The sequence below is a fragment of the Nanorana parkeri genome, unplaced genomic scaffold (assembly GCF_000935625.1).
Source record: "Nanorana parkeri isolate BGI_ZX_2015 unplaced genomic scaffold, ASM93562v1 scaffold171, whole genome shotgun sequence".
In the NCBI taxonomy this organism is placed as follows: domain Eukaryota; kingdom Metazoa; phylum Chordata; class Amphibia; order Anura; family Dicroglossidae; genus Nanorana; species Nanorana parkeri.
Window position 1 is genome coordinate 760,019 of NW_017306439.1, and position 9,595 is coordinate 769,613.

The following is a 9,595-nucleotide window of genomic DNA, read 5'->3' on the forward strand; positions in this document are numbered from 1 at the left end:
TTATTATAGTGCTAGCGCCCCCTCCCCCCCCCCAAGGGGCCAGTTGCCCACACCCACTTTCAGGATCTGGATCTGAATCCAGGGCCTCTGCTGTGTCTGGCAATGGCTCTACCTGCTGAGCCACTCTGAAACCTTGAATGGCTCCTTGCCTGCTCTTATGTGTACTTCTCAGTTAAACCTAGTTTCTGCTGAACTCTAAACTCCTTGCTTCTCCCTTGAACTTCCTATTTTAGCCATGCATCTGCACTTCCTGTTTTCCAGATTATTGTGCTCCTGACAATATCTTGCTTCCTGCTCCCTCTGTGATACAATCTGCTCATACTGCTACACGTGTACCGACCTTTGGCTGCTGATTCACCGACTACTCTCATTGTCTTCTGCTTCATACCTGATACCTTTTGGCTACTGACCTCGGCTTGTTCGCTGACTACGCTTCTGCTTGCTCCTATACTACTACGGTCTGCTTGTGTACCAAACCCGGCCTGTTATACCACAAATTTGCCTGTTGTTTCAGCTACTGGACTCTGACCCTGATCCCAGATCGTGACACCCACCTTGGCCTTTTATATGGAGTTGCCCACCTATGGCCATTAATATGGATAAAAAAATAAATTAATAGGTTGTAAGGGTTTCTGGAGGGGTGTAAATGACCTTCCAAGAGAGATATATAAAGAAATATACAATGTATTACTAATACATGCTTAATTGGTTACATACATGATTCAAATCAATCTTATTAAAAATCAATTCCCTGCAGAGGATACATCAATACATTGATTGTTAACAGCTCTAAAAATCATTTGATCCAACATTCAGATGTAGTTGCATAATTCTAGCCAATTGATAGTTTTTTCAAAGCATAGCTTAACTTAATAGGCCCCGACGCGTTTCGCCATAGGCTTCATCAGGGGACCATTCAGGATGAATCATGCCGGGTTGGTCTGCAGTATGAGGGAGAAGTGCCCAGGAAGCCAGTCAGGAGCGGGCGGAATCTAGACCCCCCGTTGCCTCCGCTGCTCACTTGGTTTGTCACACCTGGGACCCCGGGGTCCTTTGGGGGAGGAACCTGATTGCGGCAAAGCGTCGTCCAATCGCAGTCGCCAGGAGTATTATTTCTCTCAGATCAATATTTGTAGTTGGTGTGATTGCTGCTTTCACTCTAGAGTGCAGAGATTAGCCTGTTGCGTCCCATGGCATTCCCCGCCATGGGGAATCACACCAACTACAAATATTGATCTGAGAGAATTAATACTCTTGGCGACTGCGATTGGACGACGCTTTGCCGCAATCAGGTTCCTCCCCCAAAGGACCCCGGGGTCCCAGGTGTGACAAACCAAGTAAGCAGCGGAGGCAACGGGGGGTCTAGATTCCGCCCGCTCCTGACTGGCTTCCTGGGCACTTCTCCCTCATACTGCAGACCAACCCGGCATGATTCATCCTGAATGGTGCCCTGATGAAGCCTATGGCTAAACGCGTCGGGGCCTATTAAGTTAAGCTATGCTTTGAAAAAACTATCAATTGGCTAGAATTATGCAACTACATCTGAATGTTGGATCAAATGATTTTTAGAGCTGTTAACAATCAATGTATTGATGTATCCTCTGCAGGGAATTGATTTTTAATAAGATTGATTTGAATCATGTATGTAACCAATTAAGAATGTATTAGTAATACATTGCATATTTCTTTATATATCTCTCTTGGAAGGTCATTTACACCCCTCCAGAAACCCTTACAACCTATTAATTTTTTTTTGAACTATGCAATTAGGGGGAGAGGTGTAAAACTAGGCATACACAGGGGGACTACCCACAATTTAGCCATTAATATGGAGTTGGCCTCTCCTTTTGAGGCCAAGGTGTTCAGTAGGGTTGAGGTCAGGGCTCTGTGCAGGACACTCGAGTTCTTCCACCAAACTGGTCACACCGTGTCTTTATGGAGCTGGTTTTGTACACAGGGGACAGTCATGGTGGAACAGAAAAGGGTCTTCACCAAACTGTGACCACAAGACTGGAAGAGCACAATTGTCTACAATGTCTTTGTATGATGTAGTTTTAAAAGGACCCTTCACTGGAGACACCTGAGGCACCTGGACAGGGGGTATGTCCATGACTCAATACACTCACAGTAAGTACCTGACCCTATGTGAAGAGACCATGTCATGAGTCATGAGTCTGCAGAGAACAGCACCGCATATAGGGTGAGTATTGCCATCAAAGCTTTTCATTTTAACAACTGCTGGTCCATAGAACATATCAAGCTGTTATTTGGCTATAATCATTTTGCATTGGCATTTCGCTATGGTGCCGTCATACCGCTGACCCATATGGCAACAAGCAGGTCACAGTTGTGTACACAGCATTGTGTACAAGAGAAGGAAGGAATAAACCTCCTCTTTTAGCAGGAACTGTATAAAGACATAACACATTATGGCTGGGAGCCTAGGAAATGTTGTAGCCAAGCATGAATTAGCGAGCAGGCCTGGAGAGGAGTACTGCACTCCAGCATGTGCTGTGTATAGATCACCGGCCTCCTGAGCACTGCAGAGCTTTCATTGCCGCCACTCGGGGCTTTTGTCCCTGTTACAGCCCTCCGCACTTTGGCACAGGCTGAGGGGCTAATGCATTCCCATATGAATGGGACAGATTCCTCCTCTCTAAAGCTTTTCCATTACAGCATGACACTGCCACCTCCTGCTTTTATTTTATGTGGCCACAGACCTAAATGCTCTTACATCTCTGCCTTATTATATTTTATTTGTCCTCCAGACTCCGTGTTCCAAAAAAAAATAAAATAATGAAGCAGATGGACTGGAGAACAATAGGAACCGGAGGAAAGCTCTTGAGATGCAGTTATGTAGGCTCATGGTCAGCACTTATTCTATAAGGATTTGCACTTAAGAATCCAGACGGCTTATAGTACAAAAGTTATAACTTAACGTTTTAAGCTGGCCATGCACTGCTCGAAATATAGGTGATTTCTGCTGAATTGGTCGAGACATGGGTGGCCCTATTGACACCACCTGGCTCTACAAAGTTCAACTGGAAATTGATGGAGCCGGACGAAAAATTGTTGGCCAAATAGTGACCACAGCCAATCAGATCCTGGTTCTGAGCACCTTTAATCTTGACTGCCAGTCCCACCAGTTCTCATCTTTCCTCAGACCGACTGCCAGTCCCACCAGTTCCCACCCTGCCTCAGACTGACTGCCATTGCCATCAGTTCCCAACCATCCTTAGATTGACTGCCAGTCCTGCCAGGCACCATACTTCTTCAGACTGACTGCCAGTGCCACCAGTTCCTACCCTTCCTTAGCTTGTCTTCCACTCCCACTAGTTCCCATCCTTCCTCAGACTGACTGCCAGGCCCACCAGGCCCCATACTTCTTTAGGCTGACTGCCAGTGCCACCAGTTCCCATCCTTCCTTAGCTTGTCTGCCACTCCCACCAGTTCCTGCCCATCCTTAGATTGACTGCCAGCCCTACCAGACACCATACTTCTTTAGACTGACTGCTAGTCCCACCAGTTCCCACCCATCCTTAGACTGACTGCCAGCCCCACCAGGCCCAGTACTTAGATTGACTGCCAGCCCTGCCAGTTCTCACCCATCTTTAGACTGACTGCTAGTCCCACCAGTTCCCACCCATCCTTAGACTGACTGCCAGCCCAACCAGGCCCAGTACTTAGATTGACTGCCAGTCCCACCAGTTCTCACCCATCTTTAGACTGACTGCCAGTCCCACCAGTTGTCACCCGTCCTTAGACTGACTGCCAGCCCCACCAGGCCCGGTATGTCTTTAGGCTGACTGCCAGTGTCACCAGTTCCCATCCTTTGTTAGCTTGTCTGCCCATCCCATCAGGTCCCAACCTTCCCTCGACAGACTTCCTTTCCCACCAGATCCCACCCTTCCTTATCTTGACTGGCAGTCCCACCAGTTCCTACCCTTCCTTAGCTTATCTGCATATCCCATCAAGTCCCATCGTTCCCTAGACAGACTGCCCGTCCACCAGACTGACAGTACCACCAGATCCCACTATCTATTTTAGCACCACTGGTAAAAATTTTAAAGGAAGTGTCCCAGGCTGTTTTTTGGCCCCATCATCTAATCAGACCGGGCTGCCAGGAGCTTCCCAAACCATTCTGCACAATTTTGCATACATTTCTTTCATCTTATCAGAAATTTGCTCATTCCTGAATCAGATTTCACTTTTTGCAGGTGCACTATTGAACCCTATGCCTTATTGAACATGGTTAGCAGTGCTCATGCCAGCAGAATATATAAATGACTTTATATGTTTTATCACTTCATGGAAGCCTGCACTGAGAGAACATGGTGGCTACATTTTCCAACCTTCCCATTGAAAGATACCTACTACTTGGCTGCCATGCTGACCCGCTGTCTTTAAAGCTGAACTACAGATCAATAAGCAATTCAAATACACATGGCGGAGTTGTCTTAGGGGCCCAAGTGTTATTATTTCAGTCCATCCATGTGCAAGATCAACACAGACCAGCCAGACAGCAAAACCACTCTGGTGACCACACTTTCCTCGACTGTAGTTGGTCAGCACAGCTTGGTCACCTTCCCACCCACAGCCTGTGATTGGACAGAGAAAGAGCAGAAAGAGACAAACGAGTGCTTCTCCCTTCATGAAGTGCCCACTTCAAATCAAGAGTCCCCTTTTTATATCAGGAGCCCCCCTTTAACATCAGGAGCCCCCCCTTTCACATCAGAGTTACCTCTTTACATCAGGAGCCCCCCTTTCACATCAGAGTTACCTCTTTACATCAGGAGCCCCCTTTCATATCAGGAGCCCCCCTTTCACATCAGAGTTACCTCTTTACATCAGGAGCCCCCTTTCATATCAGGAGCCCCCCTTTCACATCAGAGTTACCTCTTTACATCAGGAGCCCCCTTTCATATCAGGAGCCCCCCTTTCACATCAGAGTTACCTCTTTACATCAGGAGCCCCCTTTCATATCAGGAGCCCCCCTTTCACATCAGAGTTACCTCTTTACATCAGGAGCCCCCTTTCATATCAGGAGCCCCCCTTTCACATCAGAGTTACCTCTTTACATCAGGAGCCCCCTTTCATATCAGGAGCCCCCCTTTCACATCAGAGTTACCTCTTTACATCAGGAGCCCCCCTTTCACATCAGAGTTACCTCTTTACATCAGGAGCCCCCCCCTTTAACATTAGGAGCCCCCTTTCACAGCAGAGTTCCCTCTTTACACCAGGAGCCCCCCTTTCACATCAGGAGCCCCCCTTTCACATCAGAGTCCCCTTTCACCTCAGACTTTATTTCCCCCAGTCACCCCTGATGAAGCTGTAAGGGAAGTCACAGTGCCACGGCACCTTGGTTGAGAAGGGCTGGGATAGAGAATCACTGTGCTTGCACAGCAGCTGGGGGAGCATCTGTAAAAGCCATAATACACATAGGGGCCTATTTATAAACAACCTGTGGGGCCCTTCAGCCTGCAAATATCTGTGAACTCTTATTTTGTGTCAATGATGCCCAAAACGAAAGTTCTTAATATAGTTTTTTTTCCCAGCTGGAATTGATTGTAATGTAATACTACAATGTGTCCACTAGATGGAGTTGAGAAGCATGGGAGATAAGTACTTGCTTTCTGTGCTCCTCAGCTCCATCCAGTGGCCATGGTGTAGTATTACATCACAATACGTTCGAACTGGAAAAAATATATTTGTAGATTGTAAGCCCTCACGGGCAGGGCCCTCCTTACCATCTTGTCTTAAATTGTATTGTGACTGTAATGTCTTCCTTATATTGTAAAGCGCTGTGCAAACTATTGGCGCTATATAAATCCTTTATAATAATAATAATATATATTAACGTTCATTTTTGGGCATCATTCCCCCCAAAACGAAAAGGGTGAACGAAGTTTTGTTAGTGTGCATGCACTATTTATAACAAAGAGTTTGCAACAACCCCCCCCCCCGCCCCCTTAAACCTTGAGTTCTGCTTTCAAATATGTGCAGAGTTCTAAATAACTTCCACATTTTAATGACTACACAGCGGAGGGAACCGACGTCCTTTGACGGAATTCATCGGGTGAAATGCGGCTCGCTGAGTTTAATTATTCAGAAAAAGCCATTCATTCCTTTTAAAGTCACCTCCTCCTGCTTCTGCCCGCGCAGCCACTCGCTCTTCTTCGACAGGCTCCCGGAACGGAGGACGCGGGCGGCTTTCGTACGCGGGGAGCAGTGGAGAGCTAATTTGCTGGGCTTGTAGCTTCCCGCCACCGACAACAACACGGCAACCTTCGGAGAATAGATGAAAATGTCGCTGAGCAATGTTCTCATAAAAAAATGAAGATCAGCAGAAGTCGAAAATGTTGTTGTTGGTTTTTTTTTTTTTTATTCGTTCGCTTTAATAAAGTGGGGACCAAAAAATTCACATAACGAGCCGCTGAGGTAACTTCAGGACGACGGTAATTTCCACTATAGCGATAACTCCCCGCAGGGAGCCGCTGTTCGCCCGGTCCACATCTAGTCGGTCCAGGGGTTGATCCCCAGCTGCGCCCATTAGCACTAACCGCCCTCTTCTGGTGCCCATAACTTGACGTCCACTTCAGTAGTATGATGCTAGTTGAACCTTTTATTGAACATCTTCTGTGGGAGAGAGGGGTAAAGGGGTTCTAGGTGTCTATGGGGAACCATCAGCAGCTCCATACTCACCGGACCTTGTAAGAGTAGCAATGCAGATCCACAATCCAGGAAAGAAACACCGACCCTGCTCTGAAGTCCACATAGATCCAGGGCACTTCAAGAGCCTGAAGGCGAGAGAGAGCACATGGCAACTCCCACCCATATATGTACACTATCCCAGCAGGCACCACTCACTGTAAGAAACCCAGTGATTGGCTGCTGTACTGCACACATATTACAATGTCTACCATTGGCTGTCCCACAATACGAGTCACACTCCGTCCCAGGGGGGTACAGACAAGGCTAGACACCTGGGATTAACCATGTAATTGCCACTACAAATCCAGCCAGGCTGTCTACAGCCCCGGCTATCACTAAGTGCATAGTAGTCACATCACAGAAGGTGATGGGGGCTACACCACCAATCGCAAGGAAAAGTCAGAGAACGCTCTCCTATCGAGATAGAGGGGGGGGGGGTCACATCTACTAAATGGCGCAAGACCGATTGTCCTCACTGATGTCATTATAAATGTGTATGATAGCCCGGCTGGAACGTAAAAATTAAGGATGGCCTCTACGGCAGTGGTTCTCAACCTGTGCAACCTCAGGACCCACATTTGACCTCGGTCATTAAAGGAGAACTATGAGGTGAGTGAACAGAGCCGTGACAGGGGAGGGACTGGATTCCCCCCTCCCCGATCCGCCAGCGCTGACTGGCGGAACGGACGGGGGAGGGGGCGGGTACAGCTGGCTCTGCCTCTAGATAGGCAGAGCCAGCTGTCACTCACGCAGCTGGGCGGATGCAGACATAATTGTCTTAGCTGCGGTGTCTCAGTATATAGAGAGCTGTTGCTCGCTGTATACTGAGCTTAGGGTGACGGGAGGACGCTAGTTTATATCCTCCCATTACCCTAAGGAGAACTATGGGGAAAAGCCTCAACCCCATAGTTCTCCTTTAAGTCACAACCCAAGTTGCACTGCAATGGAACGCACGGCAGTGTGGGCTGCTGTGCTGTGACGGAGCTCCATCCATATGTGCATTGCTTGTACAGCTCCCATGCGTCCCCTGTAGAGGTGCTGGCAGCCAGAATGTGACGTCACTCCGGTCCAGTCACCTCTACAGGGCACGTGAGGGAGCTGTAAGCAATGCACGTATGGATGGAGCTCCCTCACGGCCATAGCCCCAGCCCACCCCACCTCAAGCTGACACTCGGCACCGGGGAGCATATTTTGAATGGCTGCTTGGTGTAAGAATTGGAAAAAAGTGGAAGGCCTGCGGCGACCCACTAAACATCAGGTCGCTACCCACTTTTGGGTCACGAGAACCAAGGCTCTAGGGGACCTTTTAGTAACCTTGCAAGACTCCCATCAATAAAATCCTGCAATATACAGCAACAGGAAAGCTCCACCTTTAATCATAAAAAATGCATCCTCGAGCTCCAGGCAGCGACTTTGCCTAGATATGATGATATCATCCATCTGCTGCAGGCAGGAGGAAGCATTTCTTCAGTCTCCCTTCCCCCAGTGATCAGTCTGCTGCAGGCAGAAGGAAGCATTTCCCTAGTCTCCCCTCCCCAGTAATCAGTCTGCTGCAGGCAGGAGGAAGCATTTCCTCAGTCTCCCTGCCCCCAGTGATCAGTCTGCTGCAGGCAGAAGGAAGCATTTCCCTAGTCTCCCCTCCCCAGTAATCAGTCTGCTGCAGGCAGGAGGAAGCATTTCCTCAGTCTCCCTGCCCCCAGTGATCAGTCTGCTGCAGGCAGAAGGAAGCATTTCCCTAGTCTCCCCTCCCCAGTAATCAGTCTGCTGCAGGCAGGAGGAAGCATTTCCTCAGTCTACCCTCCCCCAGTGATCAGTCTGCGGCAGGCAGGAGGAAGCATTTCCTCAATCTCCCCTCCCCCAGTGATCGGTCTGCTGCAGCCAGGAGGAAGCATTACCTCAATCTCCCCTCCAGTGATCAGGCTGCAACATTGTAACTTTGTAGACAATAACAAGGTGTGAGGCTGCACCTTTCATTAAAATAATCAATGGTGATCCTGCCATGGTGGCCCTTGTTGAGGAACTTCCTGTTATAGGGTGACAACACTGTGTCCGTGTCCCTGTGTGCCTGCGTTGTCCAATGGGAGAAGGGTCCCCTTACTCTGGTGGTCAATGGGAACAGGACCCTCTTACACTGGTGGTTCAAGAGAGATGGACCCCCTTACACTGGTGATCAATAGGGGATGGACCTCCTTGCATTGTTGGTCAATGGGAACAAGGCTCCTGTACAATGGTAATCAATAGGAGATGGGCCCCCTTACACTGGTGATTAATAGGAGATGGGCCCCCTTACACTGGTGATTAATAGGAGATGGGCCCCCTTACACTGGTGAAACGTGTGCGATGACTTCATCGCGCATGCGCGCGGTGACGTCATGCGCAGTGCCGTCTCGGCGGGGTGACACTCGGTTACCGCTCCGGGTGTCACCCAGCCTCGGGACGCCCCTGCACTGGTGGTCTATGGGAGCAGGTCCCCTTACACTGCTGATTAATAGGAGATGGGCCCCCTTACACTGGTGGTCTATGTGAACAAGGCCCTTGTACACTGGTGGTCTATGGGAGATGGGCCCCGTACAGTGGTGTCCAATAGAAACAATGTTCCTTATTGCTCAGAGCAGACCCCCGCCCCCCCAAAGATCCTTTCTGCCGGCAGTTACTTATCCGAGAAGCAGAAATGGCTCCAGGAACCCCTAGACACCTCTGGAGGAAACCCCGGTTGGAAAAGCTCATTAATATCCTCCACGGCGGTCCGGGGTCCTCTCCTTCGCCCCGTCCAGTCCAGGCCTACACGTATCTCTCGCCGTCTGGGTTCCCGTGGCCCTAATCCTTCCTGTTCCCATCTGGAAAGCGGGGCCATGAGGTTTGAATGAGCGCGGCCCGCGCGGCC